The sequence below is a fragment of the Bos grunniens genome, chromosome 29 (assembly GCF_055505025.1).
Source record: "Bos grunniens cultivar Pamir isolate PY7600 chromosome 29, Bosgru_T2T1.0, whole genome shotgun sequence".
Lineage (NCBI taxonomy): Eukaryota > Metazoa > Chordata > Mammalia > Artiodactyla > Bovidae > Bos > Bos grunniens.
Genome location: NC_141193.1, coordinates 22,354,374 through 22,369,103, shown reverse-complemented (window position 1 = coordinate 22,369,103; position 14,730 = coordinate 22,354,374). Strand labels below are relative to the sequence as shown.

The following is a 14,730-nucleotide window of genomic DNA, read 5'->3' as shown; positions in this document are numbered from 1 at the left end:
CCTCCTCTCTTAAAAACATAATTAGCAATGAAATTCAGCCCAACCAATATTTCCTCTTTTGCTCAAGGCATAGTTCTAAATATAGTGGGTGATACAGAGGTGAGCAAGAATGTCCCCACGATGGACGCGGCAGACACGCAAATTACCAAAGCCGTAGACAGGATGAGATGAAGACGACAGTGCTGGCTTATACAAAGTGTGCAGGAGTCCCCAGGGAAGAGGGACCATTTCTACCTGAGAAGATCAGGGAAAGATCATGCAGGAGGTAGCATCTGAAGCGGTCATGGAAGGCTGGGGAGTGTATCAGAAATCAGAGATGCAGAGAAGGCTGTAAATTCCTTAGGGAGGCACAAAGGTGAAGAAACAGGATGGTGTTTGGGTAACAGCAGATGACTTTATGTAGCTGGACCACAGGGTGGACTGGGGTGGACTACACCCCCAGACAGGCATCCCAAGCTTTGTCCTCTACCATGGTGCCCCATCCCGACACTGGGCCGGGAGTTTGGGGGAGAGTGAATACATATATATGTATGGCTGAATCCCTTCGCTGTTCATCTGAAACTATCACAATATTGTTTGTTAATCAGCTATACCTCAATACAAAACAAAAAGTTAAAAAAAAAACAAAACACTGAGCACAACACACTCTCAAATAAACTCATCAACACCTCCTCTGAACCTATTATTCCCCTGTTATCACTTCTCTCATCCACCTTTCTTGGTGACATCACCATCCTCCCAGTAAGGTGAACACTGAACTTAGAATCAAAAGATCTCCACATGAATCTTGGGTCTAGCTCTTCATTTCCCTGAACCTTTATTTCTTCTCTTTCGTTTTCTGTCCATTTTGGCTGTGCTGGGTCTTCTTGCAGCATGCCGGAAGTGCACTGGGTGTGTCAGCTCTAGAGCACGCAGGCTCAGCAGTGGTGGTGGACGTGTTCTCTAGTTGGGGCACTCAGACTCAGTTGTGGGATCTTAGTTTCCTGGCCAGGGATCGAACCTGGGCCCCCTGCATTGGGAGCACAGAGTCTTATCCATGGACCACCAGGGAAGTCCCTGAGCCTCTATTTCTTTATCTGTAAAGCGGGGGAACAGGGCCCAACTTCCCTCCCCACATAGGAGGGTCGTTAGGATGAGATGAGAAAACATGGAAGGAACTGCTTTGCGAATGGTAGCGCTGCGGGCAAGCGAGGGCACCGCCTCTCCGATGATGCTGGTCCCTCCCAGGGCGGGAGCCCAGGGTGGTAAGTTGTCAGGAATGAATCTGTGGTTTCCTGTGGGTGGTGCCCAATGCACTTGGCAGTTTAGAGGCTCATGAAGGGAACTGGGAAGGTGAGTGGGGCTGGGTGGGGAGGCCAGAGACAAAGGCAGAGATGTGCGCAAGGCCGTTTGGAAGTCACAGACCCAAGCCCGTTTTGGTTGGGGCTGTTTTTGAGACTCTTCAGAGCTGCGGGAGCTCACGCTGAGTGCTGGGCTCTGTGGGACGTCACCCTGCCATGCCTCCAGGAAGCAGGCTGTGAGGTGAATCAGGAATGTTCTCGGTGCCAGGCTGCAAGACTCCTAATGCGGAAAGGCAGGGCGTGGGAGGTGCGAAGGCAGGGCCTGAAGGTGCTCCAGGCCTCAGACAACTGCTGGTGCAGACACGTGCCCTGCCTGTCCACCTCCCGCCACACGCCGCACCCTGTGGGCCCTCTGGACACAGGGATGACAAAGCCACCGTCTCTGACCTCAGAGAAGGCCAGGGGAGATGCCAGAACTCTTAACCCAAGGCAGTTAGTGCGTAACAGAGGAGTGCTCAGGGTCTCAGGAGCCACCAGCGGCCAGAGAGGAAGGATACTCAGCAAAGCCTTCAGCGGAAGAGGGTCCAGAGACATAGCGTGTGTGTCCAAGTAAATGAGGCCAGCATGGGTGTTCCAGGAAGAGCGGACAGCAGACTCAGAAGCACGGGGCACAGGGAAGTGTGCTGAGCGCCTGGAAATGCCTGTTTACACCGTGTGGTTGGATCACGGGGTGACGTGAGAGAGCGAAGAGACGGCAGAGCTGGGAGCGTAGACAGTGCGGGTGGGAAGGAGAGAGTAAAGTACCTTAACAGTGAGATATCAGATGTGATGGAAAGGAGGTGAGAGAAGGGGGAGGAAGGAAGAAGAGGAGGTGAGGGTGTCTCCAGATTTTCTTCTTTTCAAAAAAACCTTTTTTGTTTATTTGGGTCTTAGTCGTGGGGCATAGACTCTTAGTTGCTGCATGTGGGATCTTTGTTCCAGGACCAGGGATGGAAACTGGACCTCCTGCATTGGGAGCATGGAGTCTCAGCCACTGGACCACCAGGGAAGTCCCCAGGTTTCCTTCTTGAGTGACTGCAGCGACAATGACGCCATTCATCCAGAATGAGGAACAAACCTGGGGAGCGTGGGCAGAGTGGAGACGGTGGGGCTCATGGCTGGGCGTGGTTGAGTTTGGGGTAGGGGGTGGCATGGAGTATCTGGACCACATCCCACCTCCTTCAGTCGTGCACCTAAGTCCTGCTGTCCCGAGTAGAATCAGCTGCACTAGAGCCCCTGAGGGCAGAGACTAGATCCACTCACCTCTGTACCCAGTTCTGGCATGTAGCATGAGCCCTCCACGGTTACACGCTATCTCTTTATCTTCTCTGCCTGAGTTTCTTCACACACTCAAGAATGCCTTTAAAGGCAGTACGGAAAAGCAGACAAACCCAGTGATTCCAGTCTGTGCCCCTACCAGGCTTGGGGTACGGAGGGTGCTGCTCGACCCTGGAGTCTATGCTGTCTCGTTTGGTAGCCACCAGACACATGTGTCTATTAAAATTAAAAGGAAATTAAATTACTAATCAGTTACTCAGTTGCAACAACCACAATGCAAGTGCTTACTAGCCATGTGGTGTCTCCGGTATTGATACAATGAAGAGAGGAGATCTTGCTGCAGAGAGTTCTGGGGGAGGTGCACATAAGCATCACCTCACTGGGTCTCCAAAGGTTAACAAGGTCATGTGTGTAAAGCTGGACGAGACAGCTGGCTCACGGGAACCTTCAATAAACTTCAGCTGCAATATTCACAGTGAACGGGGCGACAGTCCAAGATGAAAAGCCACAGGTGCCTGTGAGTGCCAATATGACAGTCCCTGGCTTTGGGAACGATAAATATTCATGTCAGGGAGAGCTGACAGGACCTCAGCATGCACTTTGAGGATTTTGGGGGTGATGCGAGAGGCGCTTCCTCAGGAACCTCCTGAAAGAGGCACTTGGGGGACCTCAGATGATCTCGGGAAAACTGCGGGGCGGTGCCTATGGTGACATCATTTCCTTGTGGATCTGGGTGTGGGTTGGGTCTGGGTCCCAGACTGTAGCAGATGGGCTGGGACCTGGGAGTGGGAGGGGAGTGGGGCCCCTGGCTCCAAAGTCCATCTGCGGTGCAATAGCGGGAAAGGCATGGAGCACGCGTCCAGATGGCCTGGCGATGTCTCTTCCTGAGCGCGTGCTGCGTCTCTGCAGGTTCCTGCCCCTCTTTTGTGCCCTGTGTGTCTGGGGCCAAATGAACAGGATCTGTCACTGACCTGGGAGTCTGCAGGGAGGGTGGAGGGGTTGTGGCTGGAGTTCCCCCTGGCAGCTGGGACAGAGAAGGAGGTAGTGATGCTGGGAGGCTCCCGTTCTCAGGGGCCATCACAGCAAGCCTCATCTTCCATCCCTGAGCTGGGCACCAGCCCGGACCAGAAGGCAGAGATTTCCCAACAAGGAGGTCCCAAGGTCCCCCAGCCCAGCAGACAGCCCTAGCTGAGGACTTCTGATAGACGGACATGGGCTTATCCCTGATCTGCTGCTTCCCTGAAGGCAAAAGGAGAATATTCGCCTTGGCTGGGCAGGAGGAGTGGGGAGGGCAGTCTGGTGTACTGGGAAAGCCCCAGGCCTCTGGACTCCAGCCTGGACATGCTCTCTCACTGACACTCCGTGTGGCTGCAGAGTCAAGCCCCTCCAATCCAGGGGCTGGACAGGTCATCTGGAAGTTGGTCTAGCTCCCTGTTCTACCACGGTGTGTGGAGGTGGCAAGGACGGGGTGGGAGTGGGCTGCGGTTTTCCTTGGGCTGAGACCTGCTCACAGACTGAGATTGTCTTCTCAGCCGAGGGGCCCTGTGCAGCTCTCCACCCGGCCGCCTCCCTCCTCTGCTTCCTAGCAGGATGGATTGAGGCAGTGTGGAGAAATCCGAATAACTAATCAGAGTCCTCATTAACCCCCTGCCGGGATGCTCAAACATTCACTTTGCTGTTTGTGAAGCAGAAAAAAAACCCTCTCCCTACATTAAAATTGATACGTTATTAATCCCTGTACTCCTGACCTGGGGGCCCGCTCGCCCCATCCTGCCTGAGGCCCAGCGGCTTGGTCGCTACCTCGGGCCACTTGCACTTTCTATTATTTATCGGCCTCGTGCAGAGAGGCCTCTCTTCACAGCAGCGGGCTTGGTGCCAGCTTGGAGGCAGCCGCTTTGTCTTCTCCCTGGTGGGCTGGGCCCACCCCAGGGTTCAGCTGCCAGGTTGGTGGGGTGGGTGGGTGGGTGGGTGAACGGAGGTATGGACATGTCTTTCTCTGACCCGAGAGGGTGTGGTGAGCCACTCTATATTTCAGGTGAGCCAGCCCAGGGAGCAGGCAGCCTCTTAGTCTAGCACAGCTGTGAAGGCCTGCGGGTTGGTCTGGACCTTTCTGCACATCTTAGCCCACTGTGTCCCATGGGCTCCCTGGCACCACCCTCACCAGGCCTGAACACCATCCTCTGGCTCTGCATCTAAGCAGGCAGCCCGTATACCCTGCATATCAGAACAAGAGTCTACAAATGTGAGTCCTGTGCTGCACCTTAACCAGGAGCTATGGAGAGCCAAAGCCATTCAGGGCCCAGTTCCTGCCCTCAGAGAGATTGCCCTGCAGTGAGGTGAACATATACCCTCCGCCCCCCACCCCCCGGGCACAAAAGATCCTGGGGAAGGGCGGGAGGAAAGAGGAAACCTGAGCGGTACAAAGGGCTCCTCTGGCTTCTCTGAGCCCAAGATGCTGTGGAGGAGACAAGACCTGCTGGGAGGCCCTCAATCGACCTGCTTGGTGCTGGCTCAGCCCTCCTCCTACTGGCTGGCTGTCTGCTCTGTTAGGGTCTGTCCACATCTCTTGCCAGTCTTGACCTGTGAACTCAAAGTCAGCATCTAGCCCCACGTAAGCTCCATTTTGTGGTCCTCTGTGTTATAGGTCCCTAAAGACAGCTTTTTCAGGAGAAGGAGTAAGAGCTGAAAGTGGAGGATGGGAAGAGAGAGGACTTTAATGCCCAGCTCTCACTTCCAACCACTTTAATTTACGACATGAGCAGTGGCCAGAGGTCACCTTCCTGATCTTTGGCTTGGGTTGGCATGAATGATCATTTAACCAATGTCTGTGAGTGCCACTGTGTGCTAGGAGTCAAAGTGAGCTGAGCAAACCTGAATCCATGCCCACAGGGAGCCTAGGGGAGAAAACAGGCATTGCCCACATCATTGCAGTTGAGTATGTAATTATAAACAGCAGTAAGTGGTACTGAAGCCTGAAATGCAATATACAAAGGAGGCCTCCCTGGTCTGAGAGGTCGGTGTTGCTCCCCTGGAGGAAGCAGGTCCAGCTGAGATGTGACAGTGAAGCAGAGTTGCTAGTGCCAGGTGGATGAGGGAAGAGCATCTTGCAGGAAATGGGGTGGCTGGGCAAAGGGCCTGTGATGGGAAGAAGCATGTCCTGTTTGAGGACCAGAGGTCTGAATGGCTGGAAGGCCAAGTGCCAGCTAGATGAAGGAGGAGAGGTGGGCAGGGCCAGACCACACCTGGCCTTCTGAGCCAAGGTAAGGATTTTGGTCTTGATCTCAAGAAGAGTGGGAAACCAGTAACTGAAACCAGCGAGAAGAAGGCGAGGGCTTAGAATGGAATTTTCACTTCAAAGAGGTCTCCCAGCTGTTCAGCAGAGAACAGATGGCGAGCATCTATGTATTCAGTGGGTCATCTTAGTCCCTAGCCGTTTGTTTCCTAGCTCCCACTTTGGTGAGCTGAAGTCTGTAGAATGTGCTGGAGCTTTTTTTTCTTTTAATATTTATTTATCTGGCTGCACCAGTTCTTAGTTGCGGCACTTGGAATCTTCAGTCTGCACTGCAGCATGTGGGATCGTTAGCTGCGGCATGTGAACTCTTAGCTGTGGCCTGTGGGATCTAGTTCCCTGACCAGGGATTGAACCCGGGGCCCCTGCATTGGGAGCTTGGAATCTTAGCCATTGGACCCCCAGGAAAGTCCCCTGTTGCTGGAACTTTATGAAGGAAGATGTATATATACCTAAATTCTGATCACCCAGCTCGGAATTTGCAAAAATAAACTCTCACCCTTGAAGTGGCATGCCCCTTTTTCTAACTCTGCAGAGACTCACGTAGTTGTGACCACCTCCTTGGGAGGTGCCAGGAGGGGCAGCAGCTGAGTGGATGGACGGGGAGAGCAGGAAGGGAGAGGGTGGGTGCTGCAGAGAAGCAGGGATGCAAAGGCGGGACTTCCGGAGGATAAGGCACTATCCTGGCTCTTTAAAAAAATAAACATATAAATTTATTTATTTATTTTGGCTGTGCCAGGTCTTAGCTGTGGCACATGAGATCTAGTTCCCTCACCAGGGATTGAACCCAGGCTCCCTTGCCTGGGAGTGTGGAGTCTTAGCCACTGGACCACCAGGGAAGTCTTGCGCTGGGTATGCAGGTACAATGACGCAGACACAAGCCTGCCACCTCCATGGACTGCAAGTGCCTCTTCCCCGTTCCGGGTAATGGCTCCTCTGTCTCTGTTTTTCCAGCTGCTGCTCCTACAGAAACTGCTCTTGTTTAGAATGGAGCTCTTTCTCTTTCATTTCAATGGACATTCATTGATCTTAGCCTATAGATAAGGATGCTCTGAGGGCCAAAACCCCCACAGTTTCCTTGCCTTGGAGCAGCCTGCCTATTGGAGGAGCTGGTATATAAACGATTGACCCAAAGGAGGCAGAATGAATCAAGCATCAAGTGTAGGACCGCTGGACAGCCCAGTTTGCCTGGGACTGTTTCAGCTGAAGCCTTGCAGTATCAGCCGACTCTTCGTGACCCCATGAACTGTAGCCTGCCAGGCTCCTCTGTCCTTGGAATTCTCCAGGCAAGACTATTGGAGTGGGTTACCATTCCCTTCTTCAGGGAATCTTCCCAACCCAGGGATCGAACCTGGGTTTCCTGCATTGCAGGCTGATTCCTTACCATCTGAGCCACCAGGGAAGCCTTGAAGCCTGTAGTGTCTGTGTAATTATTAATCGTGCTCTCCTCCCCTGTCAAAATTGTTCAGCTTTGGTGGTACCTTGTTCATGGTCACCCTAACAATGGATCAAGGCTGTACAGAAGAGTGAGCTACTCTTTGCAGGAATCCAGGAGACATCACATGATGAATAATGTTTCACCTGAGCCCTTGAAGAATCAGCCGTAGTCCAGTGGCTAGAGCAGGGAAATGTAGCATCTTCATCCTGGAAAGCAGGACCAGCACAGGCCTCACAGAGGCTGTGAGGAGATGAGCACAGCTTACCTGCAACCTAGACCAGCTCAGCAAACATTTTATGGAACGTTTCAGACAGTAAATATTTCAGGTTTTATGTTTAAATATTTCAGGTTTCAGTGTTGCAGCTGCTCAACCGCCACTGGTGTGGAAAGTAGACCTAGGCCAGAGTAAAGGAACAGTAGGGCCGTGTGCCAATAAAACTTTATTTACAAAAAACAGGCAGCCTCAGGATTTGGCCTGGGTGTAGTTTGCCAGCCCCGATCTAGAGGTTATGAAGGAGAGTTACGAGACATACGCCTGGAAAGTTCTGCAGGACTTGAGAGGTCTCAAATAGCTGACTTATTTATGTCAATAATAAAAGTGTTTGTGAACACAGGAGTGACTCATCAAAGGCCCTAGGGTTTGGAGCGCACTGGAGAGAAGCAGGGAGCAGTGAGGAAAGCAGACTGGCTGGGCCCACCCAACAGCCCCCTGGAGGCAGGTCTGTGGATGTGCTCCTGGACTCTGTCCTCTGTAGAACCTTCCCTTTTGTTCTGACACACACCCTGCCCACTCCCTGTCCTCAGGGGGCTCACACTCTTGTGGGCAGACCCTGTGACAAGATGCCACCCCCTCCTTTCCTGTGGAGCCAAGACAATTGGAGACCACCCTCCCCGCACCTTCTGGTTATGCAGGATGGCTGGTCAGGGTCTCATGACCATGGGGGTACCCCGGGACTGCCCCCACTCCATCCCCAGCACTCCCGAGGGATGGACTCTGGTGCTTTCATGGTTTAATTATTATGGAGGACTCCTGGCTGCAGAGCTGAAAGGGGGTGCAGTTAGCAATGTGTCCCCCATGTGTCCCCGAAGCCCCACCATTCCGGTGAACATCCCCACAGAACAAACCACCCGCGTGTCCCCCAAGCCCACTGTTCCTGTGAACATCCCCACAGAACAACTGGAGATGTCCTCCCACACTGAGGAAGGCACAGCTTCTGTGGAGTCCCAGAGAGAAGGGGCATTAGGTTCTCCTGATCTTGTTTTGCTTCAGGGTCTCGTCAAGCAGAAAGCCCTGCTCTGCTTCCTCCCTCAGTCCTGGGGTCCTAGGCATGCGGCCTCCTCGGCCCCCCAGCACAGCTCTCTCCACTGTGGGCAGGGCCCCTTCTCTTTCTTTCCTGAAACAAAGCTGCTGCCTGGGTACATTTTTACTGGTGCCAGGCTCACTCACCCCAGGTCGCAGATGGCTAACTGCACCCCCTTTCAGCTCTGCAGCCAGGGTCTAACCCCAGGCATAACTTTAAGTTGTTGTTGTTTAGTTGTTAAATCGTGTCCAACTCTTTTATGACCCCATGGACCTTTGCAGCCCGCCAGGCTCCTCTGCCCATGGGATTCTCCAGGCAAGAATACTGGAGTGGGTCACCATTTCCTTCTCCAGGGGATTTTCCCAACCCAGGGATCAAACCCGAGTCTCTTGCACTGGCAAGCAGATTCTTTACCACTGAGCTACCTGGGAAACCCATAACTTTAAGAGGGTGCCCCCAAACTCAGCAATCAAGAGAAATCATATTTTAATGCAATATTTTTAGACCTCCAAATTAATGACAAAAATGTATGATAAACAAAGCATCAACATTTTCAACACTGGCAGAATCAGTATTACTGATTCTTCCTTTTGAGTTAAATTCAAATGTGTCTAAGCACACTTACAGGTCCTGATTTCATCCCCATTACATTTTGTGGAGCACCCTTAAACTTTGTGGCCAAGGCAGGTACCAGTGGTCCCAGCCCCAGGAGATGCCAGAGGAGGGGGTATGCTCTAGGGCAGGGGGCAGAACAAGTTAAACTTGATATAGGAGATAACCAGGTCTTTAAATCCCTCTCCTAATCACGACTGAGCGACTGAACTGAACTGAACTGAATCCTCACAGAAGAAATTCCTCCTCACTGTCCATTTTCTCCTTCACAGCCTGGCTTGCCACCTTTTCACCTGTTCTCCCAACCAGCACCTTCTTGCTCCTCCCTTCTGCTCTGAGTTTTATGCTCCTCTATGTTTATAAGGCTCTGGCCTAGATTCGCCGGAAGTGAGTGGGGAACTTTCAATTCCCCACACTCCCTTTCATTTACCTTTTCTCCTTTGCCCTTGTTATCCGGCCCTGTGTATTTTATTTACTGCCTTGTTATCACGTGTCCACCACTCCCATCTCGACCAGACCAGAAAGTAAACCCCACGAATGCTGAGATTTGTATCTGTTTTGTTAACAGTTGTGAACAGTTCCTGGCACATAGCAGACACTCAATAAATATTTGTTGAATGAGTGAATAACAATTGAGTTCCCTTTTGTTTTCCTCTTTCCCCTCCTGGAGTAGGCCTGGCTTCCCCTTTAACAGCCAGAAGACCTTAAACCTTTTTCCTAAATAAAAGAACATCTGCCCTGGGCCTCTACCCTAAGCTGTGCAAAAAGGCAGCAGAAGCTTTGAAATCACAGTTTTTACTTAACAAGTCCAAGCTGGCCAAAAGAAACAAATATTTTCCAGAGCAAATTTCAGGGTTTCCAAGGTATGTTGTACATTTTTTTCCTTTTTAATAGAGAGTGATGTCCAAGGGAATATTTAAACTTCTTGTGAGTTGAATGAATACTGATTTCTTTTTGTGACCTTGGCCAAGATCCTCCAAGTCTCAGTTTTGATTATTCCATCTGTAGAATGGGTGTATTGATTCCAGTACTACCAACTTCACAAAGTACTGTCTCAGTTCAGTTCAGTCGCTCAGTCGTGTCCAACTCTTTGCTACCCCATGAACCGCAGCACGCCAGGCCTCCCTGTCCATCACCAACTCCCAGAATTCACTCAAACTCACGTCCATTGAGTCAGTGATGCCACCCAGCCATCTCCTCCTCTGTCGTCCCCTTTTCCTCCTTCCCCCAATTCCTCCCAGCATCAGAGTCTTTTCCAATGAGTCAACTCTTCGCATGAGGTGGCCAAAGTACTGGAGTTTCAGCTTTAGCATCATTCCTTCCAAAGAAATCCCAGGGCTGATCTCCTTCAGAATGGACTGTTTGGATCTCCTTGCAGTCCAAGGGACTCTCAAGAGTCTTCTCCAACACCACAGTTCAAAAGCATCAATTCTTTGGCGCTCAGCTTTCTTCACAGTCCAACTCTCACATCCATACATGACCACTGGAAAAACCATAGCCTTGACTAGACGAACCTTTGTTGGCAAAGTAATGTCTCTGCTTTTTAATATGCTGTCTAGGTTGGTCATAACTTTCCTTCCAAGGAGTAAGCATCTTTTATCAAGCAAAATGTTAAAAGCTAGCTGGACATGCTTTGGGATATATAATCATCGTGGGTACATAGAGGTGTTTGAGGTCTCATTAGCAGCTGGCCAAGCTTCCCAGGTGGCACAGTGGTAGAGTCCACCTGGCAGTGCAGGAGATGCAAGACACTTGGGTTCAATCCCTGGGTGGGCAAGATGCCCTGGAGTAGCAAATGGCAACACACGCCAGTATTCTTGGAAACCCCACGGACAGAGGAGCCTGGCGGGTGGTAGTCCATGGGATTGAAAAGAGCTGGACACGACAGAGCACGCATGCAGGAGGCAGAGCCACGATTCACCCGATGAGACCGCAGCAGAAGTGACCATCCGGTCCTGTCTTTCTGCCTTACTTTTGGCTGTGCTGGGTCTTCATTGCTGTGCTTGGGCTTTCTCCAGCTGTGGCGAGCAGGGGCTGCTCTCTAGGTGTGGTGCTTGGGCCCCTCGTTGTTGCAGACCATGGGCTCTAGGGCACGCAGGTTTCAGTAGTTGTGGCACACAGGCTTAGATGCCCCACTGCATACGGAATCTTCACAGACCAGGGATCGAACCCATGTCCCCTGCATTGGCAGGCAGATTCTTAACCACTGGATTACCAGGGAAGTCGCAGTCCTAAACTTCTTACTTTATAGATGGAGAAACTGAGACCAGACGGTGATGTACCCAGGGTCACATCCCGAGCTCAACCAGGAGGGTGATGGATACAACCCAAGTGTCCTGACTTCTGGTGCAGTTCCTGGCCTCTCTGAGTTCCTCAGTTGCTGATTCCACAAGAATAGGGATCCTGGGTGCTGCTCTCAGCCCAGGTCAAAAGCACCATGGCTGGAGGGGAATTCTTGACTTTCAGCTTTCCTTTCAAATCCCAGCCCTTCCCAAGCAGTCTAGGGAGGGAGATAGTTCAGATAAAACTCCTTTCCCATCCCTTCTGCATCTGAGATTCATTTCTGAGAGGTATCCGAACGAGAATTTCACAGACATTTCATTTCTCAGCCTTTTCCTGGTTCCTTTGTGGTCCTCCAGGCACTGGTTATGACCGAAGCCTTGGAGGCGCAGGCAGTGTGAATCCAGAGTGGGGACTTGGTGCCTGGGGCGCAGGTCATCTGATAGGCAGCCTCTCCGGACACTGTGTGATCATCACAGGAGGGAACAGGGCAGTGCGAAGGGCACGGAGGCACGGAGAGATTAATTTCTCCAATGTCAAGCTTCCTGTGCGTCCCTTAATGACTGAAATTTACATGTGTGGGGGAAAATCACAATTTCCCCTGGAAGGCATGGAGGGGAAGTCACAGCCATCAGACAGTTTTGCAAGTGGGTGTGTCCACAGGGCTCTGAATTGACCACACTTGCAATCTTTCGGTATTTTACAGGGTGTGTGGCCACAATCTTGATGGAGAACTGGAATTTATGCCTTTGCATGTCTGTGTCTCTGGGATTATTCATGTGTGTGTGTGCTGCCATCACTTCTATCTGTGTGACCATGTGTAGATCAATGTGTGTTTCTTTTTAAAAAAATTATTTCTCATTTCCTGCATAAATTATTCCAAGTAAAAGGCCATCCGGAGCTCAGTTCCTAGCATCCTTTTTCAATAAAGCAATATTATCACAGCCTAGTCCCAAAACTGGTCCCAGGAGAGGCTTTTCCTAGATTCTTTGTCAAACGAAATGTCACCGACTCACCAAATGATGAGAAGAAGAATTCTTCTTGTTTATTTCCCAAGTGAGGCAGAGCAGCAGCAGCAGCTCAGCCTCTGTGCATCCTCTCCCTAGCTGGGCAGGGAAGGGGACAGGTGGGCAGGGGGCTAGGGAGGCAAAGGAGGCCAGCCTTAGACTCTGCCCTTTCCCTTCTCCCCTTAACCAGCTTTGTGACTATTCGAGTCACTGTTCTAGCCTCAGTTCCCTCTTTCAAAAATAGGGACTAATACTACCTCCTTTACAGGGCTGTTGCAAGGATTGAGTAATAAACCGGGAGATATAATTCTTTGTAAAGGACATAGCATGTTGTGTGCCATACATTCTACATATCCTCTGCTGAATATGTGTGTGTGTGTGTGTGTGCTCAGTCTTGTCCGACTCTGTGACCGAATGGACTCCTGTGGCCCATCTGGCTCCTCTGTCCATGGAATTTCCTGGGCAAGAATACTGGAGTGGGTTGCCATTTCCTACTCCAGGGGATCTTCTTGACCCAGGAATTGAACTTGAGGGTTTTGCATCTCCTGCATGGTCAGCTGGGTTCTTTACCACTGCAATACCTGGGAAAGCCCCTCTGCTGAATAGATATATTTATTTACTCCTTTATTCCACCAAAACTTATTGAACACTTAATATGAACAAAACACACATTAGGCTCTAAACACTTTCAGTTTAGGATGATATGATCTAGTGGGGTAGGCAAAGAGAGAACCACAATTTTGCAGGATAAGTGCTAAGAGAATTGTGCACAGGGTGCTCTAAGCTGCTAGAAATATCCTGTGGCAGTCAAGTGGAGGAGGGAGTCAGTTCAGTCACTTAGTCGTATCCAACTCTGCGATTCCATGGACTGCAGCACTTCTTTCTTCCCTGTCCATCACCAACTCCTGGAGATTGCTCAAACTCATGTCCATCAAGTCGGTGATGCCATCCAATCATCTTATCCTCTATCGGCCCCTTCTCTTCTTGCCTTCAATCTTTCCCAGCATCAGGGTCTTTTCCAATGAGTCAGTTTTTCATATCAGGTGGCCAAAGTATTGGCATTTCAGCGTCAGCATCTGTCCTTCCAATGAATATTCAAGACTGATTTCCTTTAGGATTGACCGGTTGGATCTCCATGCAGTCCAGGAGACTCTCAAGAGTCTTTTCCAACACCACAGTTCAAAAAGCATCAATTATTTGGCGCTCAGCTTTCTTTATAGTCCAACTTTCACATTTATACATGACTACTGGAAAATTCTGAAAGAGATGGGAATACCAGATCACCTGACCTGCCTCTTGAGAAACCTATATGCAGGTCAGGAAGCAACAGTTAGAACTGGACATGGAACAACAGACTGGTTCCAAATAGGAAAAGGAGTATGTCAAGGCTGTATATTGTCACCCTGCTTATTTAACTTATATGCAGAGTACATCATGAAAAATGCTGGGCTGGAGGAAGCACAGGCCGGAATCAAGATTGCCAGGAGAAATATCAATAACCTCAGATATGCAGATGACACCACCCTTATGGCAGAAAGTGAAGAGGAACTCAAAAGCCTCTTGATGAAAGTGAAAGAGGAGAGTGAAAAAGTTGGCTCAACATTCAGAAAACAAAGATCATGGCATCTGGTCCTATCACTTCATGGGAAATAGATGGGAAAACATGGAAACAGTATCAGACTTTATTTTTCTGGGTTCCAAAATCACTGCAGGTGGTGACTGCAGCCATGAAATTAAAAGACGTTTACTCCTTGGAAGGAAAGTTATGACCAACCTAGATAGCATATTCAAAAGCAGAGACATTACTTTGCCAATAAAGGTCCATCTAGTCAAGGCTATGGTTTTCCCAGTAGTCATGTATGGATGTGAGAGTTGGACTGTGAAGAAAGCTGAGCGCCAAAGAATTGATGCTTTTGAACTGTGGTGTTGGAGAAGACTCTTGAGAGTCCCTTGGACTGCAAGGAGATCCAACCAGTCCATTCTGAAGGAGATCAGCCCTGGGATTTCTTTGGAAGGAATGATGCTCAAGCTGAAACTCCAGTACTTTGGCCACCTCATGCGAAGAGTTGACTCATTGGAAAAGACTCTGATGCTGGGAGGGATTGGGAGTGGAAGGAAAAGGGGACAACAGAGGATGAGATGGCTGGATGGCATCACCGACTCAATGGACGTGAGTTTGAGTGAACTCTGGGAGTTGGTGATGGAC

The 14,730-nt window shown here is 50.4% G+C and overlaps 1 protein-coding gene across 8 annotated transcripts in view; it reads left to right on the top strand.

The window, feature by feature from the left end:
- Nucleotides 1–14,730, top strand: part of PKNOX2 (PBX/knotted 1 homeobox 2) — a 298,210-nt gene that overhangs the window by 167,107 nt on the left and 116,373 nt on the right. Inside the window, exon 3 of one of the 8 annotated variants that reach the window (XM_086385520.1) lies at nt 2,262–2,424. The exons of the other annotated variants lie outside the window; for them this stretch is intronic. The gene's annotated coding sequence lies outside the window, so the exon portion shown is untranslated. The remainder of the gene's footprint in view (nt 1–2,261; nt 2,425–14,730) is intronic. 8 annotated transcript variants of the gene reach the window in all.